Here is a 14423-nt window from a genome sequence, read left to right as displayed (position 1 = left end):
TCCTGATTCAGATCATCAGTTCATTAGTAGAGAACTCAAAGAACTGAACTGAGTGTGTTAGATAAGGAGGACACACAAAAAGTTTAGCATGGGGTCCCTAGGACCAGGATTAAGGTCCAGTGCTAAAGGAACCGAACGACAAGAATGGATTCCAACCATTGCACAGAGCAAAATGGATTAGCAGTCCATCGCCTTAACCACTCGGCCACCCCGTCCCCTTGCTGACCGAGATAGGCCATGCTGCGGACCTTTTCAGCTGCTGCTGCCGTGCTTTCAGCTGGCTGTTTTGAGCACAGAGGGAATAGTGAATGAGCCGTCTTTTACACACCTCTAATCTGTTCCGTAGAAACACGGTGCAGCAACCCGTGGCAGGAGACTGTTTGTGCGGCAGTTTAAAGCTTGCTACCACCTTGTCGGTTCACATCCACGTAGGTGCAGAAAAAGGTCACGACCGTCGCCTGCATTCTTTCGCAGAGGCAATATTGTAGCCTATGAGGTTTGTCCGAGGCGCGATCATTGCTGGTTGAAAACTTTACCCAATACCCCGCCAGGATGACTTGAAATACAGTTATCTTTGGCAATTTTTGCTAGTCTCTCTGGAGGCTTAGAGTTTTGTTGAGAAATATAGCCTTGTTTCGTTTAGGGTTTTTTTTCCTCGCCAAAAAAACGGTCTGCTGATGATAGTGCGCCAGAGCCAGAAGGTTTGTTGTTTTGTCAATATGTTCTCAAGACAAGTATCGTTAAACTGCAACGCAATTACAGCTCACCGTTACCCATCGTAAACATGTTGGGCCTGTCTGGTCCGGTGACCTCTCAGTGGCGCTAAAGCTTCGAATGCGTGTCGAGCACAATGTATTAGCCTTCCACCGCCTTAACCACTGGACCACCTCGTCATCCGGCGGGGTTTCTTTATTTAACATTCCTGATTCATGTGCATGTGGATGCATTCTTCGTCTTTTGTTTCAGCCGCCGAGGGCCTGTTTTCCACTGAGGCCCTGCGCCAAACTCCCTATGAGACACAATCGAACGTTAGTAGTAACCTCCGATTACGGCCGAATGTGGATTCTGCTCGGACGACGGGGCACCGGTACATCCTTTGTAGCTTTAGCTTATTAGCCAAACGCTACACCAGTTTGCCATTTCCCATGAAATCATCCTTGATTTCCATAAGAAAGGTGCCCCAAATTGGTGGAAAATCACATCTCAACCATACGCTGTCCAAAGCATTAAACCGCCTTCACGCGGCAAAACAGAACATGTTGTTGGCCCGCACTGCTGGGTCAAACTGCGCTTCCCAAAAACAGATTGGGTCAAAACTGACAGAAGAAATCTCTAAGCCTGCTTTAAGCCCTACCCACGGGACGGGTTGACAGTCTCGCACAACGCGAGAGCCTCAGTTTCGCCTGTGTAATTTGGGGGCCAATGAAAACTGCATCCAACTAAAATTACAAACAAAATTTTAGGACTCTAATGATGTTTCAAATGTAACTTTTCTCATCTCTGTTGTTAGGTTGTAACCATCTCTGAGACTCAAAGTGTCAGAACTCGCCTAAGCTGGTTTTGCAAAATGGAGGTCAAGACTATACTTTCAGGGATCATTTCTATAGTTTCTAACTAGGAAATGTGTTTCAAAAGTGTAGTGTCTCCCAAACTACGATGATGAGCTTTGATACTCTTTTCTGAGCGTGAATCGGGTGTGGAGTAATGGTTTATTTCATATGCTCCACACCATTGATGAACGTTCTGTGTGGCATTTAAGCAGCATAGAAGAAGAGAGTATGGTCAGAGTGGTCTCTGAAAAATGTAAATATCAGATTAAAAATCTTATGAGTCGTTATGATTGAGATTTTTTTTTTTTTTTTTTACATTTTTGTTGGTGGGTGTCACCATCCTTGATATTCAGAATGTCAGGATAAGATGTCAGCTGGTTCTATCAACTTAAAGTTGCCATAAAATGCATTGAGAGAATATTTTAATTTGTTCTTTGATATCTGCATAGAAGGTATATGGCATAGGAAAGGGCAAACAATCTCCAGAAACGGTTTTACAGGACCATTTACAACCCTAGGATTTGTCCCTAGAATGAAATGCTCTGTTATTGCCTTTTTTGGAAGCTTCATGAATATTAATGAGCTCTGCTCCGATTGGCTGTTTCACAGAGCTGCTCATCTCTATAGCTGGCACATTGATAAAAAATATTTATTTAATTAGGAGCTCTAGCGGCTTTTAATATGTGGTTTGTTGAATCTGCCGTTTTGTATCGCAGACATTTTAGTCTCATTACTGTGATCCATGTGCTCTGTGTAAAGTTATAATGCAGAGGGAGCGCTTCTTACCACACAAGTTCAGCTGCTTCTCGGTGATACTCTGGATCTGTAAATCATTCGCCATCATCAGCGCAGTTATTTCTCCATCATTCACCATCATCAGCACAGTCATCTCTCTGTTTATGTGGTAAGTGATATCTTTTGTACTGCAATGTAACAGGCTAGCGCTAGCATTAAGCTAACCGTGTCCCTTCAGTGGCTTGCCTTGTTTTACTGATGTACTGACGTTACCGATGATTGGGCGATGCAAATGTTGGAGGCGTAACTATTAACGATCCCGGGACTGTTGCGTAACAGTCGGTGTTATGTTGGAACTGACATATAAATCTAGTGTTTGCAAAAGACCACCGAAATATAGAAGATTTATCCTTATCCTTATATAGATTTATCCTTGATTTCCATAAGAAAGGTGCCCCAAATTGGTGGAAAATCACATCTCAACCATACGCTGACCAAAGCATTGAACCGCCTTCACGCGGCAAGACAGAACATGTTGTTGGCCCGCACTGCTGGGTCAAACTGCGCTTCCCAATAACAGATTGGGTCAAAACTGACAGAAGAAAACTCTAAGCCTGCTCTAAGCACTACCCACGGGACGGCTCGACAGTCTTGCACAACGCGAGAGCCTCCGTTTCGCCTGTGTCATTTGGGAGCCGATGAAAACTGCGTCCGACCCGGTGAAGGAGACCACAACCAGCCCGGCTAGCTCAGTCGGTAGAGCATGAGACTCTTAATCTCAGGGTCGTGGGTTCGAGCCCCACGTTGGGCGGCTCTGTTGGCGCTCTTTCTTCCCAACAGGGTGGCGGGCTCCAGCGTGCCCGTTCTCCGCAAAGGCTAAGTGGATTTTGCGAGCTCCGGAAACATCTTTCAAAACAGCCTGTTAGTACGTGCGATTCTAATCCCTAACCCTAACCCTTGCTTTTACAACCGTGATCCCGCGGCAGCCGATGCGCAATGTCTGTCTCTGTGGCGCAATCGGTTAGCGCGTTCGGCTGTTAACCGAAAGGTTGGTGGTTCGAGCCCACCCAGGGACGTGTGAAATGCCGGTGTTTTGCACGCGCGTCAGGTGTCCACTAACGCCTATGCCATTCTTAGGGTTGCGAGGCACAGCTTTCTCAGGGCGTTTATCCTGTGCACCTTCAATAAGCTGGCTTCTTTTAAAAGAAGTCAGCGGCGGGTGTTTGGTGAACATTTTCACCAGCTCGAGTTTGCTGTGGCATGTGGATTCATTCTTTACTGATGATCTGTCTCTGGGGCTCATCTAGTTGACATGGTATCCGCTGACATTCGGCTGAAGGTGCTGATCCACCATCTGCTCTTGGTACGGACTGGATCCGGGGGACTGCAGTGACCATCTAATCGGAATACAGAATGGATATGGCGGCTACGGTGACCTCAGAATAAGAACAAACAGACTAATATTAATGTAGATGCAAAAGTTCCATGTTGCCACAGTGTCAGATTGGAGAGGATCTGGTTTTCACAGTCTTGCGTCGATGGCCGTCTAGGTGAAGAGGTCTTCACTGATGATCTGTCTCTGGGGCTCATCCAGCTTGCTATCACCTTGTCGGATCACATCCACGTAGCTGCAAGAAAAGGTCACGACCGTCACCGGTATTCTATCGCAGAGGCAATGTTGTAGCTTGTGTGGTTTATCTGAGGTGTGATCATTGCTGGTTGTAAACTTTCCCCGATATCCCATCTGGATGATTTGAAATACAGTCAGCTTCTCAGTTTTTGCCGGTCTCTCTGGACGCTTCTTGAAAAACAAAGTTTTGCTTCGTTTTGTTAGAGTGGCTGGTTGTTGGTCCTCGTCAAAGAGGTGTCTACAGATCATAGCGTGCCGGAGCCAGAAGATTAGTTGTTTTGTCAATATGCTCTCAAGACTTCGCTGCAGGTATCATTAAACTACAGCACAATCACAGCTCACCGCTACCCATCGTAAACAGGTTGGGCCTGTCTGTTCTGGTGGGCTCTCAGTGGTGCTAAATCATCAAATGAAGAGGACGGGATTCAAACCCACACAAACCAAGGTGAGCCTAGCACAACGGATTAGCCTTGCATCGCCTTAACCACTCGACCACCCCGTCACTTTCCGTGGTCCTTTTATTTAACACTCCCGATTCAGACCATCGGCTCATTAGTAGAGCACTCAGTGAACTGAACTGAGTGTGTCAGATAAGGAAGACACAAAAAGCGCAGAGTGGGGTCCCCAGGACGAGGATTACTGCTAAAGGAGGCGAACGACGAGGATGGGATTCGAACCCACGCGTGCAGAGCACAATGGATTAGCAGTCCATCGCCTTAACCACTCGGCCACCTCGTCATTTTACGTGACATTTTTTATTTAGCACTCCTGATTCCTGATAGATAAGGAGGACACACAAAAAGTTTAGCATGGGGTCCCTAGGACCAGGATTAAGGTCCAGTGCTAAAGGAACCGAACGACAAGAATGGATTCCAACCATTGCACAGAGCAAAATGGATTAGCAGTCCATCGCCTTAACCACTCGGCCACCCCGTCCCCTTGCTGACCGAGATAGGCCATGCTGCGGACCTTTTCAGCTGCTGCTGCCGTGCTTTCAGCTGGCTGTTTTGAGCACAGAGGGAATAGTGAATGAGCCGTCTTTTACACACCTCTAATCTGTTCCGTAGAAACACGGTGCAGCAACCCGTGGCAGGAGACTGTTTGTGCGGCAGTTTAAAGCTTGCTACCACCTTGTCGGTTCACATCCACGTAGGTGCAGAAAAAGGTCACGACCGTACGCTGTCCAAAGCATTAAACCGCCTTCACGCGGCAAAACAGAACATGTTGTTGGCCCGCACTGCTGGGTCAAACTGCGCTTCCCAAAAACAGATTGGGTCAAAACTGACAGAAGAAATCTCTAAGCCTGCTTTAAGCCCTACCCACGGGACGGGTTGACAGTCTCGCACAACGCGAGAGCCTCAGTTTCGCCTGTGTAATTTGGGGGCCAATGAAAACTGCATCCAACTAAAATTACAAACAAAATTTTAGGACTCTAATGATGTTTCAAATGTAACTTTTCTCATCTCTGTTGTTAGGTTGTAACCATCTCTGAGACTCAAAGTGTCAGAACTCGCCTAAGCTGGTTTTGCAAAATGGAGGTCAAGACTATACTTTCAGGGATCATTTCTATAGTTTCTAACTAGGAAATGTGTTTCAAAAGTGTAGTGTCTCCCAAACTACGATGATGAGCTTTGATGCTCTTTTCTGAGCGTGAATCGGGTGTGGAGTAATGGTTTATTTCATATGCTCCACACCATTGATGAACGTTCTGTGTGGCATTTAAGCAGCATAGAAGAAGAGAGTATGGTCAGAGTGGTCTCTGAAAAATGTAAATATCAGATTAAAAATCTTATGAGTCGTTATGATTGAGATTTTTTTTTTTTTTTTTTACATTTTTGTTGGTGGGTGTCACCATCCTTGATATTCAGAATGTCAGGATAAGATGTCAGCTGGTTCTATCAACTTAAAGTTGCCATAAAATGCATTGAGAGAATATTTTAATTTGTTCTTTGATATCTGCATAGAAGGTATATGGCATAGGAAAGGGCAAACAATCTCCAGAAACGGTTTTACAGGACCATTTACAACCCTAGGATTTGTCCCTAGAATGAAATGCTCTGTTATTGCCTTTTTTGGAAGCTTCATGAATATTAATGAGCTCTGCTCCGATTGGCTGTTTCACAGAGCTGCTCATCTCTATAGCTGGCACATTGATAAAAAATATTTATTTAATTAGGAGCTCTAGCGGCTTTTAATATGTGGTTTGTTGAATCTGCCGTTTTGTATCGCAGACATTTTAGTCTCATTACTGTGATCCATGTGCTCTGTGTAAAGTTATAATGCAGAGGGAGCGCTTCTTACCACACAAGTTCAGCTGCTTCTCGGTGATACTCTGGATCTGTAAATCATTCGCCATCATCAGCGCAGTTATTTCTCCATCATTCACCATCATCAGCACAGTCATCTCTCTGTTTATGTGGTAAGTGATATCTTTTGTACTGCAATGTAACAGGCTAGCGCTAGCATTAAGCTAACCGTGTCCCTTCAGTGGCTTGCCTTGTTTTACTGATGTACTGACGTTACCGATGATTGGGCGATGCAAATGTTGGAGGCGTAACTATTAACGATCCCGGGACTGTTGCGTAACAGTCGGTGTTATGTTGGAACTGACATATAAATCTAGTGTTTGCAAAAGACCACCGAAATATAGAAGATTTATCCTTATCCTTATATAGATTTATCCTTGATTTCCATAAGAAAGGTGCCCCAAATTGGTGGAAAATCACATCTCAACCATACGCTGACCAAAGCATTGAACCGCCTTCACGCGGCAAGACAGAACATGTTGTTGGCCCGCACTGCTGGGTCAAACTGCGCTTCCCAATAACAGATTGGGTCAAAACTGACAGAAGAAAACTCTAAGCCTGCTCTAAGCACTACCCACGGGACGGCTCGACAGTCTTGCACAACGCGAGAGCCTCCGTTTCGCCTGTGTCATTTGGGAGCCGATGAAAACTGCGTCCGACCCGGTGAAGGAGACCACAACCAGCCCGGCTAGCTCAGTCGGTAGAGCATGAGACTCTTAATCTCAGGGTCGTGGGTTCGAGCCCCACGTTGGGCGGCTCTGTTGGCGCTCTTTCTTCCCAACAGGGTGGCGGGCTCCAGCGTGCCCGTTCTCCGCACAGGCTAAGTGGATTTTGCGAGCTCCGGAAACATCTTTCAAAACAGCCTGTTAGTACGTGCGATTCTAATCCCTAACCCTAACCCTTGCTTTTACAACCGTGATCCCGCGGCAGCCGATGCGCAATGTCTGTCTCTGTGGCGCAATCGGTTAGCGCGTTCGGCTGTTAACCGAAAGGTTGGTGGTTCGAGCCCACCCAGGGACGTGTGAAATGCCGGTGTTCTGCACGCGCGTCAGGTGTCCACTAACGCCTATGCCATTCTTAGGGTTGCGAGGCACAGCTTTCTCAGGGCGTTTATCCTGTGCACCTTCAATAAGCTGGCTTCTTTTAAAAGAAGTCAGCGGCGGGTGTTTGGTGAACATTTTCACCAGCTCGAGTTTGCTGTGGCATGTGGATTCATTCTTTACTGATGATCTGTCTCTGGGGCTCATCTAGTTGACATGGTATCCGCTGACATTCGGCTGAAGGTGCTGATCCACCATCTGCTCTTGGTACGGACTGGATCCGGGGGACTGCAGTGACCATCTAATCGGAATACAGAATGGATATGGCGGCTACGGTGACCTCAGAATAAGAACAAACAGACTAATATTAATGTAGATGCAAAAGTTCCATGTTGCCACAGTGTCAGATTGGAGAGGATCTGGTTTTCACAGTCTTGCGTCGATGGCCGTCTAGGTGAAGAGGTCTTCACTGATGATCTGTCTCTGGGGCTCATCCAGCTTGCTATCACCTTGTCGGATCACATCCACGTAGCTGCAAGAAAAGGTCACGACCGTCACCGGTATTCTATCGCAGAGGCAATGTTGTAGCTTGTGTGGTTTATCTGAGGTGTGATCATTGCTGGTTGTAAACTTTCCCCGATATCCCATCTGGATGATTTGAAATACAGTCAGCTTCTCAGTTTTTGCCGGTCTCTCTGGACGCTTCTTGAAAAACAAAGTTTTGCTTCGTTTTGTTAGAGTGGCTGGTTGTTGGTCCTCGTCAAAGAGGTGTCTACAGATCATAGCGTGCCGGAGCCAGAAGATTAGTTGTTTTGTCAATATGCTCTCAAGACTTCGCTGCAGGTATCATTAAACTACAGCACAATCACAGCTCACCGCTACCCATCGTAAACAGGTTGGGCCTGTCTGTTCTGGTGGGCTCTCAGTGGTGCTAAATCATCAAATGAAGAGGACGGGATTCAAACCCACACAAACCAAGGTGAGCCTAGCACAACGGATTAGCCTTGCATCGCCTTAACCACTCGACCACCCCGTCACTTTCCGTGGTCCTTTTATTTAACACTCCCGATTCAGACCATCGGCTCATTAGTAGAGCACTCAGTGAACTGAACTGAGTGTGTCAGATAAGGAAGACACAAAAAGCGCAGAGTGGGGTCCCCAGGACGAGGATTACTGCTAAAGGAGGCGAACGACGAGGATGGGATTCGAACCCACGCGTGCAGAGCACAATGGATTAGCAGTCCATCGCCTTAACCACTCGGCCACCTCGTCATTTTACGTGACATTTTTTATTTAGCACTCCTGATTCAGATCATCAGTTCATTAGTAGAGAACTCAAAGAACTGAACTGAGTGTGTTAGATAAGGAGGACACACAAAAAGTTTAGCATGGGGTCCCTAGGACCAGGATTAAGGTCCAGTGCTAAAGGAACCGAACGACAAGAATGGATTCCAACCATTGCACAGAGCAAAATGGATTAGCAGTCCATCGCCTTAACCACTCGGCCACCCCGTCCCCTTGCTGACCGAGATAGGCCATGCTGCGGACCTTTTCAGCTGCTGCTGCCGTGCTTTCAGCTGGCTGTTTTGAGCACAGAGAGAATAGTGAATGAGCCGTCTTTTACACACCTCTAATCTGTTCCGTAGAAACACGGTGCAGCAACCCGTGGCAGGAGACTGTTTGTGCGGCAGTTTAAAGCTTGCTACCACCTTGTCGGTTCACATCCACGTAGGTGCAGAAAAAGGTCACGACCGTCGCCTGCATTCTTTCGCAGAGGCAATATTGTAGCCTATGAGGTTTGTCCGAGGCGCGATCATTGCTGGTTGAAAACTTTACCCAATACCCCGCCAGGATGACTTGAAATACAGTTATCTTTGGCAATTTTTGCTAGTCTCTCTGGAGGCTTAGAGTTTTGTTGAGAAATATAGCCTTGTTTCGTTTAGGGTTTTTTTTCCTCGCCAAAAAAACGGTCTGCTGATGATAGTGCGCCAGAGCCAGAAGGTTTGTTGTTTTGTCAATATGTTCTCAAGACAAGTATCGTTAAACTGCAATGCAATTACAGCTCACCGTTACCCATCGTAAACATGTTGGGCCTGTCTGGTCCGGTGGCCTCTCAGAGGCGCTAAAGCTTCGAATGCGTGTCGAGCACAATGTATTAGCCTTCCACCGCCTTAACCACTGGACCACCTCGTCATCCGGCGGGGTTTCTTTATTTAACATTCCTGATTCATGTGCATGTGGATGCATTCTTCGTCTTTTGTTTCAGCCGCCGAGGGCCTGTTTTCCACTGAGGCCCTACGCCAAACTCCCTATGAGACACAATCGAACGTTAGTAGTAACCTCCGATTACGGCCGAATGTGGATTCTGCTCGGACGACGGGGCACCGGTACATACTTTGTAGCTTTAGCTTATTAGCCAAACGCTACACCAGTTTGCCATTTCCCATGAAATCATCCTTGATTTCCATAAGAAAGGTGCCCCAAATTGGTGGAAAATCACATCTCAACCATACGCTGTCCAAAGCATTAAACCGCCTTCACGCGGCAAAACAGAACATGTTGTTGGCCCGCACTGCTGGGTCAAACTGCGCTTCCCAAAAACAGATTGGGTCAAAACTGACAGAAGAAATCTCTAAGCCTGCTTTAAGCCCTACCCACGGGACGGGTTGACAGTCTCGCACAACGCGAGAGCCTCAGTTTCGCCTGTGTAATTTGGGGGCCAATGAAAACTGCATCCAACTAAAATTACAAACAAAATTTTAGGACTCTAATGATGTTTCAAATGTAACTTTTCTCATCTCTGTTGTTAGGTTGTAACCATCTCTGAGACTCAAAGTGTCAGAACTCGCCTAAGCTGGTTTTGCAAAATGGAGGTCAAGACTATACTTTCAGGGATCATTTCTATAGTTTCTAACTAGGAAATGTGTTTCAAAAGTGTAGTGTCTCCCAAACTACGATGATGAGCTTTGATACTCTTTTCTGAGCGTGAATCGGGTGTGGAGTAATGGTTAATTTCATATGCTCCACACCATTGATGAACGTTCTGTGTGGCATTTAAGCAGCATAGAAGAAGAGAGTATGGTCAGAGTGGTCTCTGAAAAATGTAAATATCAGATTAAAAATCTTATGAGTCGTTATGATTGAGATTTTTTTTTTTTTTTTTTACATTTTTGTTGGTGGGTGTCACCATCCTTGATATTCAGAATGTCAGGATAAGATGTCAGCTGGTTCTATCAACTTAAAGTTGCCATAAAATGCATTGAGAGAATATTTTAATTTGTTCTTTGATATCTGCATAGAAGGTATATGGCATAGGAAAGGGCAAACAATCTCCAGAAACGGTTTTACAGGACCATTTACAACCCTAGGATTTGTCCCTAGAATGAAATGCTCTGTTATTGCCTTTTTTGGAAGCTTCATGAATATTAATGAGCTCTGCTCCGATTGGCTGTTTCACAGAGCTGCTCATCTCTATAGCTGGCACATTGATAAAAATATTTATTTAATTAGGAGCTCTAGCGGCTTTTAATATGTGGTTTGTTGAATCTGCCGTTTTGTATCGCAGACATTTTAGTCTCATTACTGTGATCCATGTGCTCTGTGTAAAGTTATAATGCAGAGGGAGCGCTTCTTACCACACAAGTTCAGCTGCTTCTCGGTGATACTCTGGATCTGTAAATCATTCGCCATCATCAGCGCAGTTATTTCTCCATCATTCACCATCATCAGCACAGTCATCTCTCTGTTTATGTGGTAAGTGATATCTTTTGTACTGCAATGTAACAGGCTAGCGCTAGCATTAAGCTAACCGTGTCCCTTCAGTGGCTTGCCTTGTTTTACTGATGTACTGACGTTACCGATGATTGGGCGATGCAAATGTTGGAGGCGTAACTATTAACGATCCCGGGACTGTTGCGTAACAGTCGGTGTTATGTTGGAACTGACATATAAATCTAGTGTTTGCAAAAGACCACCGAAATATAGAAGATTTATCCTTATCCTTATATAGATTTATCCTTGATTTCCATAAGAAAGGTGCCCCAAATTGGTGGAAAATCACATCTCAACCATACGCTGACCAAAGCATTGAACCGCCTTCACGCGGCAAGACAGAACATGTTGTTGGCCCGCACTGCTGGGTCAAACTGCGCTTCCCAATAACAGATTGGGTCAAAACTGACAGAAGAAAACTCTAAGCCTGCTCTAAGCACTACCCACGGGACGGCTCGACAGTCTTGCACAACGCGAGAGCCTCCGTTTCGCCTGTGTCATTTGGGAGCCGATGAAAACTGCGTCCGACCCGGTGAAGGAGACCACAACCAGCCCGGCTAGCTCAGTCGGTAGAGCATGAGACTCTTAATCTCAGGGTCGTGAGTTCGAGCCCCACGTTGGGCGGCTCTGTTGGCGCTCTTTCTTCCCAACAGGGTGGCGGGCTCCAGCGTGCCCATTCTCCGCACAGGCTAAGTGGATTTTGCGAGCTCCGGAAACATCTTTCAAAACAGCCTGTTAGTACGTGCGATTCTAATCCTTAACCCTAACCCTTGCTTTTACAACCGTGATCCCGCGGCAGCCGATGCGCAATGTCTGTCTCTGTGGCGCAATCGGTTAGCGCGTTCGGCTGTTAACCGAAAGGTTGGTGGTTTGAGCCCACCCAGGGACGTGTGAAATGCCGGTGTTTTGCACGCGCGTCAGGTGTCCACTAACGCCTATGCCATTCTTAGGGTTGCGAGGCACAGCTTTCTCAGGGCGTTTATCCTGTGCACCTTCAATAAGCTGGCTTCTTTTAAAAGAAGTCAGCGGCGGGTGTTTGGTGAACATTTTCACCAGCTCGAGTTTGCTGTGGCATGTGGATTCATTCTTTACTGATGATCTGTCTCTGGGGCTCATCTAGTTGACATGGTATCCGCTGACATTCGGCTGAAGGTGCTGATCCACCATCTGCTCTTGGTACGGACTGGATCCGGGGGACTGCAGTGACCATCTAATCGGAATACAGAATGGATATGGCGGCTACGGTGACCTCAGAATAAGAACAAACAGACTAATTTTAATGTAGATGCAAAAGTTCCATGTTGCCACAGTGTCAGATTGGAGAGGATCTGGTTTTCACAGTCTTGCGTCGATGGCCGTCTAGGTGAAGAGGTCTTCACTGATGATCTGTCTCTGGGGCTCATCCAGCTTGCTATCACCTTGTCGGATCACATCCACGTAGCTGCAAGAAAAGGTCACGACCGTCACCGGTATTCTATCGCAGAGGCAATGTTGTAGCTTGTGTGGTTTATCTGAGGTGTGATCATTGCTGGTTGTAAACTTTCCCCGATATCCCATCTGGATGATTTGAAATACAGTCAGCTTCTCAGTTTTTGCCGGTCTCTCTGGACGCTTCTTGAAAAACAAAGTTTTGCTTCGTTTTGTTAGAGTGGCTGGTTGTTGGTCCTCGTCAAAGAGGTGTCTACAGATCATAGCGTGCCGGAGCCAGAGGATTTGTTGTTTTGTCAATATGCTCTCAAGACTTCGCTGCAGGTATCATTAAACTACAGCACAATCACAGCTCACCGCTACCCATCGTAAACAGGTTGGGCCTGTCTGTTCTGGTGGGCTCTCAGTGGTGCTAAATCATCAAATGAAGAGGACGGGATTCAAACCCACACAAACCAAGGTGAGCCTAGCACAACGGATTAGCCTTGCATCGCCTTAACCACTCGACCACCCCGTCACTTTCCGTGGTCCTTTTATTTAACACTCCCGATTCAGACCATCGGCTCATTAGTAGAGCACTCAGTGAACTGAACTGAGTGTGTCAGATAAGGAAGACACAAAAAGCGCAGAGTGGGGTCCCCAGGACGAGGATTACTGCTAAAGGAGCCGAACGACGAGGATGGGATTCGAACCCACGCGTGCAGAGCACAATGGATTAGCAGTCCATCGCCTTAACCACTCGGCCACCTCGTCATTTTACATGACATTTTTTATTTAGCACTCCTGATTCAGATCATCAGTTCATTAGTAGAGAACTCAAAGAACTGAACTGAGTGTGTTAGATAAGGAGGACACACAAAAAGTTTAGCATGGGGTCCCCAGGACCCGGATTAAGGTCCAGTGCTAAAGGAACCGAACGACAAGAATGGATTCCAACCATTGCACAGAGCAAAATGGATTAGCAGTCCATCGCCTTAACCACTCGGCCACCCCGTCCCCTTGCTGACCGAGATAGGCCATGCTGCGGACCTTTTCAGCTGCTGCTGCCGTGCTTTCAGCTGGCTGTTTTGAGCACAGAGGGAATAGTGAATGAGCCGTCTTTTACACACCTCTAATCTGTTCCGTAGAAACACGGTGCAGCAACCCGTGGCAGGAGACTGTTTGTGCGGCAGTTTAAAGCTTGCTACCACCTTGTCGGTTCACATCCACGTAGGTGCAGAAAAAGGTCACGACCGTCGCCTGCATTCTTTCGCAGAGGCAATATTGTAGCCTATGAGGTTTGTCCGAGGCGCGATCATTGCTGGTTGAAAACTTTACCCAATACCCCGCCAGGATGACTTGAAATACAGTTATCTTTGGCAATTTTTGCTAGTCTCTCTGGAGGCTTAGAGTTTTGTTGAGAAATATAGCCTTGTTTCGTTTAGGGTTTTTTTTTCCTCGCCAAAAAAACGGTCTGCTGATGATAGTGCGCCAGAGCCAGAAGGTTTGTTGTTTTGTCAATATGTTCTCAAGACAAGTATCGTTAAACTGCAACGCAATTACAGCTCACCGTTACCCATCGTAAACATGTTGGGCCTGTCTGGTCCGGTGGCCTCTCAGTGGCGCTAAAGCTTCGAATGCGTGTCGAGCACAATGTATTAGCCTTCCACCGCCTTAACCACTGGACCACCTCGTCATCCGGCGGGGTTTCTTTATTTAACATTCCTGATTCATGTGCATGTGGATGCATTCTTCGTCTTTTGTTTCAGCCGCCGAGGGCCTGTTTTCCACTGAGGCCCTGCGCCAAACTCCCTATGAGACACAATCGAACGTTAGTAGTAACCTCCGATTACGGCCGAATGTGGATTCTGCTCGGATGACGGGGCACCGGTACATCCTTTGTAGCTTTAGCTTATTAGCCAAACGCTACACCAGTTTGCCATTTCCCATGAAATCATCCTTGATTTCCATAAGAAAGGTGCCC

General features: G+C 46.6%; 17 non-coding genes across 17 annotated transcripts; 14 read left to right on the top strand and 3 right to left on the bottom strand.

The window, feature by feature from the left end:
• The first annotated feature begins 462 nt into the window (after window positions 1–462).
• On the top strand, window positions 463–603 carry LOC141284715 (U4 spliceosomal RNA). The gene has a single exon (XR_012338477.1). It is a non-coding gene; the product is annotated as a U4 spliceosomal RNA (small nuclear RNA).
• Window positions 604–1576: 973 nt separating this feature from the next.
• On the top strand, window positions 1577–1792 carry LOC141347424 (small nucleolar RNA U3). Its single transcript, XR_012357350.1, has one exon. It is a non-coding gene; the product is annotated as a small nucleolar RNA U3 (small nucleolar RNA).
• Window positions 1793–3023: 1231 nt separating this feature from the next.
• On the top strand, window positions 3024–3096 carry trnak-cuu (transfer RNA lysine (anticodon CUU)). Its single transcript has one exon. It is a non-coding gene; the product is annotated as a tRNA-Lys (tRNA).
• A 191-nt stretch (window positions 3097–3287) lies between these two features.
• On the top strand, window positions 3288–3361 carry trnan-guu (transfer RNA asparagine (anticodon GUU)). The gene has a single exon. It is a non-coding gene; the product is annotated as a tRNA-Asn (tRNA).
• A 582-nt stretch (window positions 3362–3943) lies between these two features.
• On the top strand, window positions 3944–4082 carry LOC141286398 (U4 spliceosomal RNA). Its single transcript, XR_012339257.1, has one exon. It is a non-coding gene; the product is annotated as a U4 spliceosomal RNA (small nuclear RNA).
• A 489-nt stretch (window positions 4083–4571) lies between these two features.
• Window positions 4572–4653, bottom strand: trnas-gcu (transfer RNA serine (anticodon GCU)). Its single transcript has one exon. It is a non-coding gene; the product is annotated as a tRNA-Ser (tRNA).
• Window positions 4654–5456: 803 nt separating this feature from the next.
• Window positions 5457–5672, top strand: LOC141347499 (small nucleolar RNA U3). The gene has a single exon (XR_012357371.1). It is a non-coding gene; the product is annotated as a small nucleolar RNA U3 (small nucleolar RNA).
• Window positions 5673–6903: 1231 nt separating this feature from the next.
• Window positions 6904–6976, top strand: trnak-cuu (transfer RNA lysine (anticodon CUU)). Its single transcript has one exon. It is a non-coding gene; the product is annotated as a tRNA-Lys (tRNA).
• A 191-nt stretch (window positions 6977–7167) lies between these two features.
• trnan-guu (transfer RNA asparagine (anticodon GUU)) lies at window positions 7168–7241 on the top strand. The gene has a single exon. It is a non-coding gene; the product is annotated as a tRNA-Asn (tRNA).
• A 582-nt stretch (window positions 7242–7823) lies between these two features.
• On the top strand, window positions 7824–7962 carry LOC141286387 (U4 spliceosomal RNA). The gene has a single exon (XR_012339256.1). It is a non-coding gene; the product is annotated as a U4 spliceosomal RNA (small nuclear RNA).
• A 489-nt stretch (window positions 7963–8451) lies between these two features.
• Window positions 8452–8533, bottom strand: trnas-gcu (transfer RNA serine (anticodon GCU)). The gene has a single exon. It is a non-coding gene; the product is annotated as a tRNA-Ser (tRNA).
• A 490-nt stretch (window positions 8534–9023) lies between these two features.
• LOC141284703 (U4 spliceosomal RNA) lies at window positions 9024–9164 on the top strand. Its single transcript, XR_012338475.1, has one exon. It is a non-coding gene; the product is annotated as a U4 spliceosomal RNA (small nuclear RNA).
• A 973-nt stretch (window positions 9165–10137) lies between these two features.
• Window positions 10138–10353, top strand: LOC141347539 (small nucleolar RNA U3). Its single transcript, XR_012357377.1, has one exon. It is a non-coding gene; the product is annotated as a small nucleolar RNA U3 (small nucleolar RNA).
• Window positions 10354–11847: 1494 nt separating this feature from the next.
• On the top strand, window positions 11848–11921 carry trnan-guu (transfer RNA asparagine (anticodon GUU)). The gene has a single exon. It is a non-coding gene; the product is annotated as a tRNA-Asn (tRNA).
• A 582-nt stretch (window positions 11922–12503) lies between these two features.
• LOC141286376 (U4 spliceosomal RNA) lies at window positions 12504–12642 on the top strand. Its single transcript, XR_012339255.1, has one exon. It is a non-coding gene; the product is annotated as a U4 spliceosomal RNA (small nuclear RNA).
• A 489-nt stretch (window positions 12643–13131) lies between these two features.
• trnas-gcu (transfer RNA serine (anticodon GCU)) lies at window positions 13132–13213 on the bottom strand. Its single transcript has one exon. It is a non-coding gene; the product is annotated as a tRNA-Ser (tRNA).
• Window positions 13214–13703: 490 nt separating this feature from the next.
• Window positions 13704–13844, top strand: LOC141284697 (U4 spliceosomal RNA). Its single transcript, XR_012338474.1, has one exon. It is a non-coding gene; the product is annotated as a U4 spliceosomal RNA (small nuclear RNA).
• The last annotated feature ends 579 nt before the right edge of the window (window positions 13845–14423 follow it).

Source organism: Garra rufa, chromosome 1 (genome assembly GCF_049309525.1).
Source record: "Garra rufa chromosome 1, GarRuf1.0, whole genome shotgun sequence".
NCBI classification, from domain to species: Eukaryota; Metazoa; Chordata; class Actinopteri; order Cypriniformes; family Cyprinidae; genus Garra; species Garra rufa.
Note: the sequence above shows the minus strand (reverse complement) of the source record. Positions and strands in the feature narration are given on the sequence as shown.